This window comes from Balaenoptera borealis (assembly GCF_965194805.1).
Source record: "Balaenoptera borealis genome assembly, chromosome: 5".
NCBI classification, from domain to species: Eukaryota; Metazoa; Chordata; class Mammalia; order Artiodactyla; family Balaenopteridae; genus Balaenoptera; species Balaenoptera borealis.
The window spans coordinates 29,142,101-29,161,651 of NC_138862.1; the positions used below are offsets into that span (position 1 = coordinate 29,142,101).

A 19,551-nucleotide genomic window follows, 5' to 3' on the forward strand; every position below is an offset into this window, starting at 1 on the left:
GAGTAAGCAATCAAACCAGTGAATAGATAAGTGAATACAACTGAAGGAAACCTGAGACCTTTAGTTCTGTAATTACGTGATGACTGAGTGGATTGGTAACAACGTGATGATGTGGCACAGACACAGTGATGATGCCCTTTGGCAGGTGATTAGCTCATTGTGAAAATTATCATAATGCTATAAACAAAGCCAGCCAACATGTAGTCCTAACTCAGACCTTTCAGCTCGCGATGCCTCTTCCCTACCAGGATTTCTCAGGCTATTCTGTTGTGGTTCTGCAGCATTATAACCAAGAGGGACATTTTAATTCTGTAGGTGAAAGGAAGCAAGGGCAGGTTTCTGCAAGACCAGTTTTGTTAGCTCAATCTAGAAAAATCAGTTGAGCAAAGCCGGAGTTATTGTTGCTTTAATCTGTCCTACTTGCTCAGGAAAGGCTCTGTTGGGTTTTCAGAATGAACGATTCAGATGTACCTAAGCGTTTACATTTGTTTGGGAAAGATTGAGATTTCAAGATGTAATTTGATATGTACCTTTCCCCCATTACCCCAGTCTCTCTTTTCCTGTTCTTTGTTACATGTTCAGTGACATGAAACCAGGAGGCACTTGACACTCTGAATAGCTCTAAGCCGGCCATTGTCAGTTCCAAAGTCAATCATTTGCCCGAGGTCAGGAAGGAAAACTGGGTGGTGACTTCATTTCCTAGTGCTTCAGCCTAGAAGTTTTCTTCCCTCTCCCTTCACTAGTTTCTTAGTACATTTTGTTATTGTTGTGAAGTTTAAAACGGGACGTTTATATGTCTTGAGCACAAACAATGAACTTGGAAAGACTTGTTGATAATGAAACTGCTTGAGGCTGGTGTCCTGGATGTGAAATCGGGCTCTTTATTCAGGGTGTTTGTTTTCAGCCTTGTGGCTGCAGAGCTCCCTGCCTACTTATGCTGATTCACTCAGCCTCCAACGGGACCCCGTTTCAATATTTGCAGTGCAGTTCTCCTCAGTGAGTTCAGCTGAATGAACAGTTGAATAAATAGTAAAAGAATCAATTTCTATGAAGGAACAGTAACGTTCAATAATATCTCTTTAAGCGTGGTGACCTCTATGACTTTTAAATATTAGAAAATCTTAATGTGCAGCTGGTGAATGAATGAATGCCTTTTTGATAATTGAGTATTTTTCTGGGATACAAAGCTCTGGATTTAACAGCTGTCCAGTCCACAGTCAAAGCTATCCTCAGTTGTGTAAACACTGACCTTTTCTTATCCAATTTTCCTCCTGATTTTGTTGATACATGTCTCTGCAGCACTCTCCTTTACTGGAAACAAATTTTGAACAAATTTTTGTTACTTACTAGCAACACAGCTACGGTTGGACACAGGAAGGCCAGGATGAGAATAATAAGGATCCTGTTATTTGGTGATAACAAATTGCTGTTTGGTGATATTTTTTCAAGGGAGGCTATTCATGCTACAATGAAATTTGGGAAATGTAGTGATGGAATAGAAAGATCTCAGTACCGGTCCTGTCTTGGCCATTAAAGCTACCATGTGATCTTAGAAAAATCAATTAACATCTCTGGGCCTCAGTTTCTTCATGATTATAATGAAAACATTGGATTAGATCACTAGTGTTCAGCTGTGTCCCTAACAGCCCCCAATCCTCTCAGGAGATATTAAGTGACATATGGTTTGTTTACTCTGTATCTTTTCTTCTGTATAAGTTTCCTTAAGGGCTGGTGTAAAACTTTGCCATAATTTTACTTTACTGTATAACTGATAGGTTATATTTATGCTAGAGTTGATATTCTGCCTTTCACTCCCCAAACCCATCTCCACTCTCAACCCATGTCTTCCTGATTTGTTTTCTCCTATCCAAACTCAAGAACTCTCTTCTATGTTACCTTTATTAATTCATCAACTCATGTAAATTGTTTCTTTTCTCTGAACTTCAGTGAAATAAACACTTTGTGTCTTCTTTTACATAGTTTATTTTCTCTCTGTGTTAGCTAGGCTCAGAAAGTCAACTGCAAGTTTCATGAGAGCAGGACTGTGGCAGCGTCTTCATTACCTCCCCAATATCCTTTCCCCCTGGGCACAACTTACTGGATCCACTAGCTATGTTCTCATCTAAAGCTGGTGATTCATGATTGGTCTAAATCAGTTATGGAAATCCTGTAACCCTTTCTCAGGTTCCCTACAGCTGAACCTGACCCTATGACCCAGTTCTTTTTTTTTAAAAAGGAATTCCTTTATTATTTATTTATTTATTTATATTTGGCTGTGTTGGGTCTTCGTTTCTGTGCGAGGGCTTTCTCTAGTTGGGGCAAGCGGGGGCCACTCCTCATCGCGGTGCATGGGCCTCTCGCCATCGCGGCCTCTCTTGTTGCGGAGCACAGGCTCCAGACGCGCAGGCTCAGTAATTGTGGCTCACGGGTCCAGTTGCTCTGCGGCATGTGGGATCTTCCCAGACCAGGGCTCGAACCCGTGTCCCCTGCATTGGCAGGCAGATTCTCAACCATTGCCCCACCAGGGAAGCCCCTATGACCCAGTTCTGGCCAGCGAGATTTAAGCCAGTGGAAGTCTATAGGTGAGATTACAGGAAAGAAAGCTTTTATTCTCTTGGGGAGAGCTGTCCTTTTTCCTTTGTCTTTCTTTCTGCCTTGACCACAGATAAGATGCCTGGAAGAGCAGCAGTAACTACGACTGCAGCAACTATTCTGCAACTACAAGGCAACCAAGACAAGGGAAAGATCAAGGAAATCTCAGAGAATTAGGGCCCTGATCTTGTTAAATGACAAAACGAATGACATCAACTTACCCCTGGGGTTTTTCTTGTAAGAAAATTTTAATTAATGATTAGAATTTCAAATTCATTTATTCATTCAACAAATATTTATGAAGTACCTATAATATCCCAAACACAGTACATGAAATATATTAATACACAAAGCATAAAAAGTTCTCATCCTCACAAGAGTTTACATTGCAGTAGGGGAAAAGTGACAGAAAATTAGCAATACCCATAATAAATAAGAAAATTATATACAATATTAGAAAATGCTAAGTGTTATGGTGAAAAGAAAGCACAGTATATGTGGACTTGGAAGTGTAACGGAGCAGGACCCTATGGGCCTTCCCGGGACAGACCACCTCCCCCTCCCACCCCCCATATTCTCTGCTTTAGCTCCTCTCTGATGTATCTAGATAACAGTATCTGATGCACATTTCCTGAGTTGTTTCACAGATGGAAGACATAACTACTTGATGACCATGAGCACATAGCCCCGAGGCCTACTGGAGCCTGAGGATTACTAATGTTAACCCCTGTGACATCACCCTGTTACCTCACCATCAACCAAGCAGAGAACTGTGCACAAGCTGATCACATATCCTGAGACTCCCCTCTCTCACCTGGCCTTTGAAAGTGCTTTCCTGAAACCCATCTGGGAGTTTGGTTTTTATCCGCACTCACTACTTTTATGGTGCTTTACAATAATCGTTGCACTTTCCTTCACCACAAGGCAGTGTCAATAGATTGGCTTTATTGCCCGCAGGCAAGTGGACCCAAGTTTGGTTCAGTAACAGAAGTCCAGATTTAGGGGTCAGATGCAGTTGCAAACAGGATAGTAGGAGTTTGAGAAAGTGACATTTGAGCAGCGACTTGAAGGAGGGAGAGATTAGTCTTGTGGTTATCTCGGGGAAGAGCAGTTCAGACACTGGCTCTGACCAGGGCAATGATTCTAAGGCAGGAGCAAGCCCGGTCCACCCCAAGAACCACAAGGGCACCACGTGTAGCTGAGTGAAGTGAGCGATGGGAGAGAGTGGTGGATCTTGCAGAATCTTGTGGTCATTGTAAGGACTTCACCTTTTTTCTGGGTGGAATGAGTAGCCATTTGAAGATTTTGTGCAGAATTATAATGTGGCCTGACCTTCATTTAACAAGATTACCTGATCTGCTCTGTTAAAAGTAGATGTAGGGGAAAGCAAGGATGGAAACCAGGAGACAGGTTAGGAGACCCTTATGGTAATCCAGTAGAAAAATTATTCTTGCTTGTATTAGGATGGTAGCAACAGAAGTGCAAGTCGGAGATGTTTTCTTCTTCTTCTGAGTATATTTTCAGGTGGAGACAAGATTTTCTAACGGATTTGAGTGAAAGTTGTTAAGCCCTATCAACTCTAGGATAATAAATACACATTAACAGCAAAAATAAATATCACTAAATATAAAATTCTCATTTCTAATCTAAGTCAATTGCATGGAAATTTAACATTCGGTTACTGAAAAATATTTCATCTGACATGGAATGGAAACACAGCAGGCAAGTCAAACAAGTGTTTATTTATTTTTAAGAAGTTATACCATTATTCCCTTTTAATCCCATCAGCACAAGGGTAGGTGGGAGAATTTGACAGCCATAAGACTTCATTTATCTAGGAGCAATTCATAAATGATCAGAACAGTGTAAAACTAACAATACAGTTCTCTCTTGTTGTTTTTCTAAAACTAATTTGACCGAACCTAAATGAAACTTTTAGTGCTAATAACATTTTTGGGGGCAAAATATGGATAAAAGAGGGAGAATTCGAGTTAATAATTTCAGGTTCAAAATATCTGCTAAAAATCAGTAATAGTTGCTTAGGTTTGATCTAGAAACTTTGCAGAACAGCGTAGAAGATTTCATAGCATTCCATCATTGGTCATCTGGGGGTTCCCAAGATAATAATTACATTAAGCGTATGTGTGTGATGTGTGTGCCCAAGTTTAACGTTGGCAAATCAAACTAGGTGAGGTGCTACGGAGTGTAGGTACTCGTGGGACAAGGGTGATTGTTGAAATAACAGTGTGTAAGTCTACATAGCATTTTAGTTTTCCATTGTATTTTGTGAGCTTGGACTATAAGAGTAAAGACAGTGATGTATGTAGCACTTTTCCTTTGTGTATGAGATGTATTTATTGGCAACGCCCAGGCTATAATGAATTCAGTAAACACTGCAAGGAAAGCAAAGGTATTTGCAAGCTTTTAAAAGTTAAATCTCTGAGAAGAAGCACTCTTATTAGACCTGTAGGGGAGGAAGAAGTTTTCCTTGCCCCTCTTAGTGTCCCTGACTGGGTCTGGGAAAATTAAACTGATAAAGACAGATTAAGAGGAGAAAGCATACACATTTTATTGAATTTTTACCTGTATATGGGAGTCTTTACAAGACAATGAAGACTCAAAGAAGTGACCAGAGCAGGATCTTTTAGACACAGAAACAATAAATTTGTGAAGAATCGGCAAGACAGGAATTTGGGTTAGGAGTAGTAAATGATGAAGAAGTAACTAGGAAGATAAGGGTTAGTTTAACAAGGTTTGTTTGTGTAGATTTCTCTGCCCCCCAATTCCCTGTTTCTGGTGATTAGAATGTCTTCCTTCCTCTTGGTACAGAGAGGGTACATTTCACGTGGGAGTTTTATGACCTGTTTCAGGGAAGAAGGGCAAACAGGGCAGGTCAGAGTTGACCTTTCTGCTTCTGCCATTTTCTCAAACTCCTTCAGCTTAAAATATCCAACATGCCAAGGTACCATATTCTGGGATAGCATGGCCTGAACCTCATCAGATCTTTCTTAGAGAATGCGTCAAATTGTGAATTAAATACTTCTGGCCATTCCCCATTTACTGATCCAAATGTAGGGCTTTTTCCTGAGATACTTGATTTTTACTTTTGTTTTTGATTATTACATATATGGAATATTCTTACATTTCCAAAAATTCAACAAATATTTAAAGACTGAAAACTAAGTACTAAGTTCTGCATATGCACTGGTGACTAAGATGGACATGACCCCTCTTCTCATGAAGTTTTTTCTTATTTTATTCAAATGTTCATGAAATTTATGGAAATATCCACAGAGGATGCAGTGAGCTAGAATATCAGAGTTTTAAATCTGGAAGAAATCCTTACAACTTACAGATGATGAAACCAAGGCACAATACTGTTAAACGACTTGACCTAGGTTATGCAGTAGCAGAGTCAGGGAGAGAAGGCAGGTTTTTCAACCTTCTATGTTCCGCACTCAACCACAGAGTTACAGTTGGTTGGGAGCAGAAGATAAGGGGGCAGCGTGGGGGGATCTCTTAAGTTAATTAGCTAAATTTCCAGCAAGACAGATACAATTTTCAAGATTAAATCAGATGAATACATAAGAACATAAATGGATCTTGGAACAGACCCACCTTGTTTTGAGAACCTGTTTTAGTGATGCAACCGAGCATAAATAATGTGAATCCTGTCCAGACATGTCCCAGTATTGCAGAGCTGCTGCTCTGTCCCCACCTTCTCTAAGAAGCAAAGTAAAAATCCCCATTATGGCTGCTACTGTGGCTCTGAAGTGGTTCCCATTACGGGAAAACCCCAGTCTTCATTCTTGCCCACTACTCAGAGGACACAATTATGGAATATGTATTTTGTCCTTTCCCAATCATGCTGAGAAGTAGTTTAGCAAGTGATGGATAGTAGAATGTAGTGGGAAGATTGTGGACCCTGTAGGCCACCCTCTGAGTTGAAAACTTGGCTTTCCCCTTACTGGTTGTGTGAACCTGAATGAATGACTTAACACCTCTGCTCCTTAGTTTGATTGCATAAAAGATGGGGATCATAATATAGTTCTTGTGATGATTAATATACGTAAATCACTTAGAATAGTGTCTGGAACATAGTAAGATCTAAATACTTGCTATTTTTAGAGTAAACACCGACATTTGTGCAGTATGGATTGGGGCTGCAAATAGATACCTTCGAGGCAACATTGTGTTTTGTGTGTGTGTGTGTGTGTGTGTGTGTGTGTGTGAGTCTGTGCATGCATGACAGACCCAGCGTTTCAGACAAAAGTCCTATGACGTAGAGACTTCCAAAGTAATTTTTTTTTTTTCTCAATTACCTTTCCTTCAGCTCTTAAAAAGCAAATGTTGGGCTTCCCTGGAGGCGCAGTGGTTGAGAATCTGCCTGCCAATGCAGGGGACACGGGTTCGAGCCCTGGTCTGGGAAGATCCCACATGCCGTGGAGCAACTAGACCCGTGAGCCACAACTACTGAGCCTGCGCGTCTGGAGCCTGTGCTCCGCAACAAGAGAGGCCGCGATAGTGAGAGGCCCGCGCACCGCGATGAAGAGTGGGTCCCGCTTGCCGCAACTGGAGAAAGTCCTCGCACAGAAATGAAGACCCAACACAGCCAAAAATAAATAAATTAATTAATTAATTTAAAAAAAAAAGCAAATGTTTACTGTGTACAATTGGATTACTCCCACAAATTAGTAGCCCTTAAATAGTTTTTCTGCTTTATATATACATAAAAAAATCAAAACCAAAAACAGTCCAACACGCAAATCCTAAAAACCAAAGTACCAAGGTCTTTCAAGCATTTTGTGTGGTGCTATTAAATCTAGACTTTCTGCTTCCCTTCTCTACATAGCAGGCAATCTCAAAGTTTGGTGCTGTATGAGATACATTGCTGGATCGTCCAGCCCCTACAGTTCTTAAGCAAAGAACCCATGTCACCCCATTCAGTTAGGCACTGACTCTATATGTTCTTGTTTTCTGATGAAATCATTTGCTGTTGTTGGTAGAGTAAGTGTCTGGGCATATGCAGGGGCCGGGAGTCTTGCTGGATATATCAATAACTCTCTTTCTTATCTTGCCTCTTCTTTTTCAAGGACTGTATTCAATACATGAGGAATCTACTACAGGGGTTTTCTATGTGCTGTTTGACAAAGCTGAGTATCTGCTCATTCTTGCAAATTCAGTATCTTCCATTTTAATTAAATAATGTCAAGCCCTTATAGGAGAAGAATAGCTAGAACTGAATGTTAGGTAGATTTCAACACATGTCTACCAAGTCATAACTGATTTTACAGATGTATTAGATTAAATCTACTGGGGAGCTTTCGTTTTTTATTTCACATGGGTTTCATAAAAGATAATGCAGGTTATAGAGAAATTGGAACAAATAGTTTTGCTATTCACATTGTATGTATGAATGATATCTGTGCCTATTCAGCTAATTAACAGTTAAATTTACTAAAATATCAATAATTGTCTGATGATAACTTCAAAAGCACACATCTGTAAAAGAGCAACCATCTCTCAAAACTTAAACAAATTACCTTAAAGTGTGTCATAGTGTCAAAAAGACTCCAGGTACAATGTACTTAAATGAATACTATCTCTGGGTACCCCAGGGATCTTGTTTTTCTTTCAAGTCTATCCTTGCCTCACCCTCCCCAGGACTCTTCATTGGACCAACTAAGGAGAGACAAGCTAGTTTTGTAAATGGCTGCATTTTATGATGGGTTGCTAATAAAATTACCTGTGATCGTCCTTTTCTGAATTTCTTTTTATTTTGTCTAAATGGATTTAAGGGAAGACAAATTTCTACATATCAGTGCACATTTGTCATCTAAACAAGCATGGAATGTTTTTCAGATTAGAGTTTATACCAGAATGCATGAATCAGACATTTGCAAAATCCAGATGACTCTGCTAGAGCCCAATACTCCAGTAATGGCTGGCCTGGGAGTTTTTTAGGGCTTTTTCAAGTGCATTGCAGTGGAGCCCCTGAATAAACTTAGCTTGAAGAAAGTTGAAGACACATGGCAGCCTGTACTGTGTAGCAGATCTAATAATCTCCTTTAGCTTTGGAGAGTTGTAAATTGTCAGAAAATTCTTGGCATTGTGACACGATGTAGCATATATGGTAACATAATATACGAATAGACAAATAGCTAGAAAACATTTCAGCAAAGGTAGTGCATCCTTGGCAGAAAATGATTTCATTTGGCATTAACCTCAAATGCACAAGAGGAAGACTGAAAGCATGATAATTTCAAATCAGTATTTTCTATAAGATCCATATTCTTCCATTGTGATTGAGAAGCTAAAGATCCTATTCTTCTAATACGTACTTTTAAAATTTAAACAAATTTTTTAAAATTTGTATTTTTCTATTGACATTTAGGATTTAAAATATCTGTATCTGTTCCCCCAACAGGGCAAGAATCTTACCTCATTTTCATTTTCTTCTTCTTCATTACTATTACCGCCTTTCATATTGAGTTTAACTGGAGTTTATTATGCTTTTGGTTTTCCACTGCCCATTGACAATTATGTAGGCGTTACTATGAATCTGCTGCTATTCTTTTGTATATTTGGAATACATAATGCCTTTTTGGGGGTGATTCGTTGTTTATTTATTGGTGTATATTCTCAACTAATTCTTTCAGGGATTGCTTAACTTGGTAAACACTCTCAGGCTTTGATTTTCTGAATATTTGTTTATATTATCTTTTACTTTAAATACCAGTTTGGCTGAGTAAATTATAGGTTTGAAATAATTCCCCCCTTTAATTTAGAAGGTAGTAATCTCTACCTTCTAGTATTGAATTATGCTCATGAGAAGTTGTGCTCATGGCAGGCTGATTTTTCAGGGGTTTTGGCTCATTTAAAGTCTAGCTTAGCACTTTTAATTTGAAGATTCATGCTTTCTTCAGGCCTGAGAAATTTTCAGTTGCTATTTATTTGATGATATATTTCTCTGCATTTTCTCTTTTCTCTCATTCTGTAATTTCTATAATCCGGGTTTTGGAATTTCTGGATATACTCTTCATATCTGTTAACTCTACACTTACATTTTTCCTCCTTGGTCCATATGTTTTGCTTCATGTGAGAATGTCTCAGCTCAATTTTTCAACCCATTAATGCACTACATAGTATGTGTTACTGCTATTATTGCCTACCTAATGAATTTTTCATTTCTGTTTTGTTTCTATTCTAAGAGCTCTAGGGAATATATTTTCATAGATGCAATGTTCTTTCAGATCTAACTATATACTTATTCTAAATCTTTTTGTTAGCTGTATTAACTGTTTTTCTAGGGGGTGTTCATTCTTTTTGCTATTGCTTGGCTTTTATATTGTGGACTTTCTTAAAATGATTAGCGCTTCTTGGCTGTCTTTAGCTTTGATTTTGAGAATCACCATTCCTGTGCCTTTTGTATTTCTGTAATCTACCTCCAGTGCATAGAGGAAGCATTTGGAATGGAAGCTTGTCTTCCAAGTGTGAAAGTACCCACCATTCCCCGAAATCAGTAGCTACCTGATCACTATAAGACCTCTCCAACCCCAGTACTCTTCTTTAACCAGTTGTTGAAGCCCACATAGCACAAAAGAAGGAGAAAGGAAGAAATTGACTAGCCCACTGCTCCAAATGCAGGTCTCCAATTAAGATTCTTCCTAAATGTTCCAGAGTTTTCCTTTAATTCTTGGAATTACTGATACTAGGCTTAGAGATCTTCAAACCTCTTACCTCCACAGCATATGTTATAACCCCTTACCTCCTACATATGTTATAACTAATAGTTTCTTCCAGTTTTGTTTTGCTAAAGATCTGATTGTATATGCTCCTATAGCTCAGAAAGTCCAAAACTTTGTGGTTCATTGATTTTACTTTTTATACTTTTTTAAAAAAATAAATTTATTTATTTATTTTTGGCTGTGTTGAGTCTTCGTTTCTGTGTGAGGGCTTTCTCTAGTTGTGGCAAGCGGGGGCCACTCTTCATCACGGTGTGCGGGCCTCTCACTATCGCGGCCTCTCTTGTTGCGGAGCACAGGCTCCAGATGCACAGGCTCAGTAGTTATGACTCACGGGCCCAGTTGCTCCGCGGCATGTGGGATCTTCCCAGACCAGGGCTCGAACCCCTGTCCCCTGCATTGGCAGGCAGATTCCCAACCACTGCACCACCAGGGAAGCCCCTTTTTATACTTTTAAAATTACTTTTTGTACTTTTTAAAATACTTCTTTTTTCGGTTGTCATTATCTTGTGTGATTTGGAGTGAGAGGGAGAATATAAATGTGTGCTCAGTTTATCCTACACCAGAAATCATCTTTACAAGAAGAGTTTACAAAAGTGAATTTATGTCCCCCCAGTTCAGGGGAAACACTTCAAGAGTTTATCTGGCCTTTAGCACAGGGCTTTACAAATACAGGCATGGTAAATTGTATATCAGAAGCTATCTTGCATTGCAAATATTTTCTTAGGTCTTATCATGAGATAATAAGGTGAAGAGAAGGTTCTTTCAATACTTTTTTTGACCTTATACCTTGCTATTTGGGGATATTTTTCCTAGCAATGTTCTCATTATAATAAAATTTTCCCACAATAAATGTGAATCTCCTTACAGTTTATTGTAATTGGTTGATATATTAATTTTTAATGGAGTTCTCATGAGGACAAGGAGACATCCTTTGGGATCATGTGGTGGTTTTATCCTTAGAGAAGATGAAGTTATTTTGAATATAGAGCATCCCTTAACTTGCTTAATGGGATCATTGACCAATAACTTTCTATCGGTGACCTGACTTGACTTCAATGCTGAGTTGTCTGAAATATATGTAAGACTGTGACATTTAATTACAACACAGTTTTCAGAAATAGCTTCATTACATGCTAGCCACTGGATCATGTACTTTTGGCAGTGGATATGGGTTAATTTCAACAATGCAAACTTCTTTTTTTAAACCGCAGTTACAGACAGAGAGCACAGAAACTCCCTGTGCTACTCTATGTGGCTATTATCCTAGAGTAATAAATGAGAAGCCATTGCAGATGTTTGATGAAGTAATGCTGAATATTAACTCCATATTAGTCTCCTTCCCTCTCTTCCTATCTACCTCTTTCTTGCAGCAGGTTGTAAATATCTATGTTGTGTGTCTTTCATGTTTTTGCATGAAAATATCATAACTTCTAAAGTTCTAGAGGTCTTTAGAAAATTGCAAATAATAAAATTATCTCTGGAGTCCGTACAGTTTTTAAAATTTGATTTGGTACTCCCATTGTTTCTTTTAATAACTCAGACTGATTTAATACTTTCTTATTTCTAAGGGAATGGACCTATAGTAGAAAAATTAGTTTAACAATTGATTCAACACTATTGGATTCAAAATTATTATTGATGAAGACAGATCACTCCAAAAAGAATATTTGATTTTCTACCACAAATCTGACTTTGACATTCACATTCAGTTCAACCAGAACATATTGTGCTTCTCCTAAATGCATGTTAGCTCTATAATGCTAGGCCTCTGCTTAATAAACATGGGAGTGGTGATCCTTATTCTATTTTAGCAATGAGAAGAAAAAGTTTAATAAGTTCACCCAAGTCAGACAATCAGTCATTGGTAGGTCCAAGGTTAAAATTTAGGAATTCTGGCAGAAATGCAAAGAGAACTCCCCAACGACTAAAAATCTAGTCACAAGGCTATCAGTCAAGAAAGAGATGGCCCATGGTTCAGAAAACTGGAGGCTGGATGAAAATTACAAAGAAATCTCCAGAGTGTCACTGGTGGTAAGATTCCCAAGTACAACTGAAGGGAAATTCCTGATCCCATTATCAAATAATTTGAAGTTAGTGGTGAACTGAATATAAACCTGTAAAAAATGTCTAAACACAGCTTGATACTGGATTAGATTGAGCCAGCTCATCAAATTTGCCCTCTGGCAGAAGAAAGGGCATGATTTTTCTGTGGAAAAATAATGTTTTACTTTAGTCATTACTGTTTTTCTACATGCTATGTCCAAAATACAATAAAAAAGTATGAGGCAGGTGATGAAAGAAGAAAACCTAATCCATGTTAAAGAGAGAAAATAGTCAATAGAAGCAAATACTAAGATGTTCCACGTGTTGGAATTATCAGAAAGAGACTTTAGTTATGATCAATATGTGGAAAGGATGAATTACATGTGTGAATAGATGAGGAATTTTATTAGAGACATGGACATTTTTGTAAAGTCTAATGGAAATGAAATATGTGTTACAAGAAGTGAAGAATTCATTTAATGGGTTTATTTACAACTGGACTGAGCACAAAAAAGAATTAGTGAACTTACAGATAGGTCAGTAGAAATTATCCAGAATGAAACACACAGAGAAAAAAAATAAAACAGTGAAAATAATGGAGTAGAGTATCTTGAGATCAATGGAACAAAATCAAATGATGTAACATATGTGTAATTGGTGTCTAAGGAGAGGAGAGACAGAATGGGGCAGAAGAAATGTATGACAAGAAAATGAACAAAAATTTTCCAAAATTAATGAAAAACATCGAAGAAGCCCAACAAATCTTAAGTGGAGTACATACAAAGAAATCTTCCATTTAGTACATTATAGACAAAGTACCATAAACCAAATATAAAAGAATACTTTAAAAACAGACAAATAAAGAAGACAATGGCAAAGAGGGGAATGATGATAAGCACTCTATCACAAACAGTAAAGGCTAGAGGAGAATAGAACAACATCTTTAAAATGTTAAAAGAAAAAATTTTTCAGCCTATTATTCATATTATGTAAAGGTAACCTTAAAAAATGAAGATGAAATAAAGACAGTTTCAGAGGGAAAAAAGGTTTAGAGTTTGTCTGTAGCATATCTGTGCCACAAAAAATGCTTAAAGAGGTTCTTTGGACTGAAGAGAAATTATACCACATGGAAGCCAGGATCTGCAAGAAAAAACAAAGAGCACCAGAAAGAGAAAATATGTAAGTAAATATTTGTATGGCTGTCAGCACCTCTATTCCACACTGACCAGAAATTTTATTTACTACAATAAGACCAGAAAAAGAAATGAGACATAAAGATTCAAAAGGAAGAAATGAATCTGTCATTAATCACAAGTGGCGTAATTATGTGTGTATAAAACTCCATGGAATCCACACATACAAAATAATAACTACTAGAACTAATAACTGACTTTAGCAAATTCTAAGATATAGGTCCAAAATTCAAAAAGCAGCTATATTTTCTAATTTTTAACAATTGTAAAATGAAATTTAAAAATACCATTTAAATAGTCTCAAAACCCCTTAAATATTTAGAAATAAACCTAACAAAGGATGAGCAAATTATAAAACATTACTGAAAGAAATTTTAATGTACCTAAATAAATACCATATTCATGAATTGGAAAGCTCAGTATTGTTAAGATGTCCATTTCCCCAAAATTATTTATAGATTTTATACAATTTCAATAAAAATATCAGCAGACTTTTTAAAAGAAATTACAAATCAGTCCAAAAATGCAAAGGACCTAGGATAGCCAAAGCAATATTGATAAAGAAGAACAAAACTGATGGGTTTACACTACTTGATTTCAGGACTTAATACAATGTCACAGTAATCAAGTCAGTGTGGTATTGGCATAATAATAGACAAATAGATTGATGGAATAGAATTTTAAAAATCCAAAAATAGGCACATACACATGAATGTGATATATACACACGTTATATGATGTATACACACATATACAGGTTATATGCACACACATATATATATAAATATATAATATATATGTACACAAATATACTTATATCTGACCAAAATGGCAAGTCACATTAGTGAGAAAGAGAAAATTCTTTCTAGCATGATGCAGCAACTGGCTATCCATTAGAAAAAAAATTGAACTTTGACCTTACCTCACTCAATACACCAAAAATTATTTGGAGATGGACCATGAATGAAGGGTGGCAGAATCTACCCCCCACCCCACCCAAATATGCCATGTTGGCAAAAGGAATATTTTGAGCTAAAGACACTTGAAAAACAGCAGGTATAAGAAGAACACTCTGACCTCCCTTTTCTTCCTGAAAGGAAGAGATAACATTTCCATGTGAAAGATGTCCTTCTTATACCAGGAGGAAAGAAATATTCTTATCGCCAGAGATGGGGAGTCAAGGCTGAAAGAAATCTGTACAAACAGACCTTGTTAAAATAACTCTTACCTTTCTTTAGTCTCTCTATATCTTTACTTTTCTACAATTGTCTCTCTTTGTTCAACCTATTGCATAAACACTTAGGCCTAGCTGCTTCTCTGGGTCTTCATTTTTTTTTTATGGGGCTCCCACGTACATGTAAAAATAAATCTGTATTTTTTCTCCTGTTAATTTGCCTTATGTCAATTTAATTCTCAGAACTAGCCAGGGAGCCTAAGAGGATAAAGTTTTGCCTCCCCTACATGAAATTAAATACACAAATTACAATAAAAAATCTTCTAGAAGAAAACAAGTAAAGATATCTTTGCCACTGTGGGGTATGCAAAGATTTATTAGAAAAAATTTTAAAAATACCACTGAAAACAATGTTTTGATTTCATTAAAATTAAAAATTTCTGGAAAGAAAATGAATAGACAAGCAACAGATTGGGAAAATATTCTTATCATTTTTATTTCATGAATAACTCATACCCAGAATATATAAAAAACTTTTAAAAGCCAGCAATAAAAAGTTAAACAATCCAATTAAAAAATGGGAAAAAAGACTTGAACAGACACTTGGCAAAAGGAAATGTAGGCATGAGTCATCATCCCACATGTGAATGAGGGTGATGAGCACACAATACTCAACATCATAAGTCTTCAGGCAGATGCAATTTCAGTACAATGAGATCGCATTTCACACGCACTGGAATGGCTAAAAACTGACACTACCAAATAGTGGTGAGAATGAAGAGTAACTGAAATACTCACAGATTGTTGTTGGTAGTGTAAAATGGCACAACTATTTTGGAGAATCGTTTGCCAATTTCTTAAAAGTTAAATGTTCTATGTAACAGGAGTCCCACTCCTAGATGTTTAACCAAGTGATGTGAAAACATATGTCTACAAAAAGCCTTGTATAAGAATGATCAGAGAAAACCCAGAAGCAATCTAAGTATCTCAGGAAAATGGATGAGCAAATTCTGTTATATTCATACAATGAAATATTAGTCAGCAAGAAACAGGAATGAGCAAGTGATATATGCAACAACGTGAATGAATCTCAAAAACATAATATTGAGCAAAAGAAGCCAGATATAAGATGCATATGGTAAGTTGCTTCAAGGATAGGCAAAAATAATGGATGGCAATAGAATTTAGTCCAGTGGGGTTTGATTGGAAAGGAGTATGAGGAAAATGGCTGGGGTGATTGAAATGTTTTATATCTGGTTTGGGTGGTGTTCCATTGGAGTATACACCACTTGTCAAAACTCACACGAGTGAACACTTAAAATGTGCATATTATACTTTAATTTTAAAATTACATAATTTTCCCAAAGTAAAAGAAAAACAACAACAATTTCAGGCATCATGACTCCTTATGAACTGTCTTTTTTAAACACTTGGTTTTCCTCTAATAAGCGTGTTTTCAAGCCAATACTATGAAGAATGTAGGATTTGCTCAGAGTATCTGTGGTGGAAAGAAAAGGTTAGGTCGGCACCACCTGTTTCTGGCACTCTTCTGACTAGACACCAGGCTGCCTGCTGGCTTATTCCAGCTTTTCTGAACACAGGGAGAGCGGCAATAATACCCCTGAGCCTCATGCTTGCAAGATGGACACCATATGTTTTCACCGTCATTTCGGAGCTGTTCTCATCTATCTCTTTCTTCTGCCCTTTTATCATCTGAGGTCTGGTGACCCCGAGAAATTTAATATAAGAAGCCACCATGAATGAAATGGTAATTTTTTAAATCTAACACAAAAGGAAGACATATACATGAACGTTTATTCTCTTCAGTTATCCAATAGCTGTTACTTATCAAATTATCACCAAAACTCTCAAACTGTGTCTTAAAATGAATATCCATGCTTTTTATGGATAGTTGTGAAAACTGATTAAGAACGGCGCAGATTATTCAAAGATATCATTTACACATGATAGGAATTCTTAATAAAATATATTGAGGGTCAGAGAAATAACAACATGGGGCAGAATTTTCAGAAAAAAAAAAAAAAGAAACAGATTAGTGCTTAAAGAAGACACTCAAATAAGAAAATTACATTTTTAAGGTGGGATTGTGATGGGTTATTGAGCTGGGTCTTTGGTTGTTTAAACTGACCAGATTAGGATTTAATCACAAAATAATTTATGTAGAACCTGAGATTTCAGGCTATAGCTGCTAAATATGAAATGTGCCTTCTTGCCTCCCTTGGCTTCCATTTGTGGGATTTCAGAAGAATTTATTGACAAAGCTCTGTGCTTTTGGCCACAGGCATCTGTTTATAGTGTCTTGTCCTGGAGATATTTGAAGTGCCTGGAGGAAGAGGGTGAAAAGTCTTGTGTGTGAAGGATGATATTGGTAAGGATGGACAGAAGGTGAAGTACAATATGTGCAGACTGGTTCTGGGGGTTTGGGCAAGTTTTAGAATTTAATTTTAAGTGCAAGCCCAAAGAAGCATAATTCTATTGGCTACGTTATTTTTTCTTTTTGACAAATTGCCCCTTATTTGTGGAGCTAATCTCTTCTCAGCCACTAAAAATAATTACTTGCCTTTTGAACCACACACCGTAGTACTAAGACAATGTAATTTACTTATGAGGAAAAGAACCCGTATGTAGTTTTAACACTGTATTTGATGCCTACAATTTTAGAATCTCTGAGGAGTGAAAAGCAATTCGTGTGAGTTTTTCAATCTACTGCCATCTTTTGTGTGGGAAATCTACCTCCCCCAAAGCCTCAGGAAATAGTTTCTCTCTCCTACTTCATACATAGAAATGACTTCTGTTCCTCATTTATTTTATTGTTTTATCCAATCTCGTACTCTCTCTCTAGCTCCTACTTTTTTCTTCAGCCCACTCTAACTTTCAGCTTTTTGATGTGTGTGACTATAACTATTTATATGTCCAGTTTTGGATCAGTGTGTTCTTAGGTGGTTACAAAATATGCTGCACCCAAGAATAATTAGTAAGAAAAAAAAAAAAAAGGAATGCCACATGAAAGTAAATATTATTTGGAAAAGAAGTATTAAGACTTTGAGAAGAGATTTCCATGCCTCATTTGCAAATGAGATGTGATTGGGATTCAGATGGCACAGAGTGAACACCTTAAGCAAGTCGGGGTGTGGAGAGCAAAACATCTTAAGTGTTGCTGCGCTTCTGCAGCTCAGTGTGACCCACCAAACTCTCATAGCTAGCTTTGGAAGCTGCTGGAATGCAAAAGCCACATAGCTTGCACTCACACACACATTCTGTATTCCCATATTTCTAACCTTTGGTAAAGCAGCATTCTCCTCTTGCCATCTTCTCAGGAACTTGGAATTTGTCAGGGGTCACAAATTTAGATGACCCTGATGATGTTAGGCTCTGCAAACTTTCACATAGTTCACTGTGGCCTTGATGATCCGTGGAAAGTTCTACTTATTAAAACATCAAGAGTAGAATAACTGGTTTTGTACTTGCAAAGCCGGAGTGAGTTTATCTGTACTTTGTCACTCGGTCTGATTATCATCTTTATTATTCAGGTATTTGCGAGCATGAAGTGTGTATGGATGGGAGCTTTTGAGCTGGTTGATGCTTTCTGCTTGCTTATCTGGTTGCCAAGGAAATCGGAAAGCCACTCTGGGCTCCTTTATTCACTTTCCATCAGAGTTTGTTCATTATTCAAGGTTTGCTTTGTTCCTGAGTTAGTTTTATGTTCCATAAAGCCTGATACTTCTCAGAGTGAAATTTGAAGTTCATCTTTTTTGTTGCTTGCCTACTAAAATCCCAGGGCTACGCAAGAACAGACCCGAAACTTCTGTGAGCATAATATACAGAATCAGGCTTGTTCTCACAGTATTCGAAGTCTCACTAGGTGCTCGCTTGGTTGTCTTGGACCTATGTTTCTCGCAAATGCCATGTGACTGGTGATACTTTAGAAGCCTCAAAGGAGTGCTCTCAAATATAATGAGATTTGCTTGCTTTGGCCTGGCCTGTAATAATCCAAAGGTATTTCAGGTATTACTTCACCGATGGTAATTCTGACCCATATACTCTACAGCAACTTTTGTGGCCATGAAATGCTGCACATATATGAGATGATACCCTTTATAATGCAGATATTTGAGATGATATTCCTTCATATCAAAATTTTGATTGTCTATAATCAGTACATTTTTCTTGTGAACATTTTAGGCAACTATGGGAGCATAGGTTCACAGTTTAAAAAGAACATAAGGATGTAGGAATGTAGTTGATAAGAATTTATATTACATGGATTAAGATATATTACCTTGGCCTTAAACTACTTGTAGTAAAACACTAAGCTAACATGAATGGTAAGTGACATGATGTGAATCCCCTTCTGTAACTTATTGTCAGAAATTTACTCTAAATATCCACATGGTTACTCTAAAGCAGTGGTTCTCAACTCAGGAGAAGGAGGAGTGGTGGGGAGGGAAGATTTTGTCCCCCAGGGAGCATTGAGCCATGTCTGGAATCATTTTTGGCTGTCACAGTTGGGGGCAGGGATGTTAATGGCATCTGGTGGGCAAAGGCTGGGGATATCGTTGAACATCTTACGGTGCCTAACACAGCACCCACCCCACCCCCAACAATGACTTATCCAGCCCCAAACACCAATAATTTTGAAGTAAAGCAACCCTTCTTGAGAGACTACATCTCAGAGAAATGATGTCCCTTGAAAAAATAAGTAAATTAAATACAATTATGAAAGAAGGAAAACTTAGCTCATAAGTCCACCACCTTATTGCAGCCATGTCTATATCTGTGT

The 19,551-nt window shown here is 37.4% G+C and overlaps 1 protein-coding gene across 12 annotated transcripts in view; it reads left to right on the top strand.

The window, feature by feature from the left end:
• NRIP1 (nuclear receptor interacting protein 1) overlaps positions 1-19,551 on the top strand; it is a 174,584-nt gene that overhangs the window by 23,298 nt on the left and 131,735 nt on the right. For 2 of the 12 annotated variants that reach the window (XR_014244629.1, XR_014244630.1), the window contains one exon: positions 6,926-13,503. The exons of the other annotated variants lie outside the window; for them this stretch is intronic. The gene's annotated coding sequence lies outside the window, so the exon portion shown is untranslated. Of the gene's footprint in view, positions 1-6,925; positions 13,504-19,551 lie in introns of those variants that run through there. 12 annotated transcript variants of the gene reach the window in all.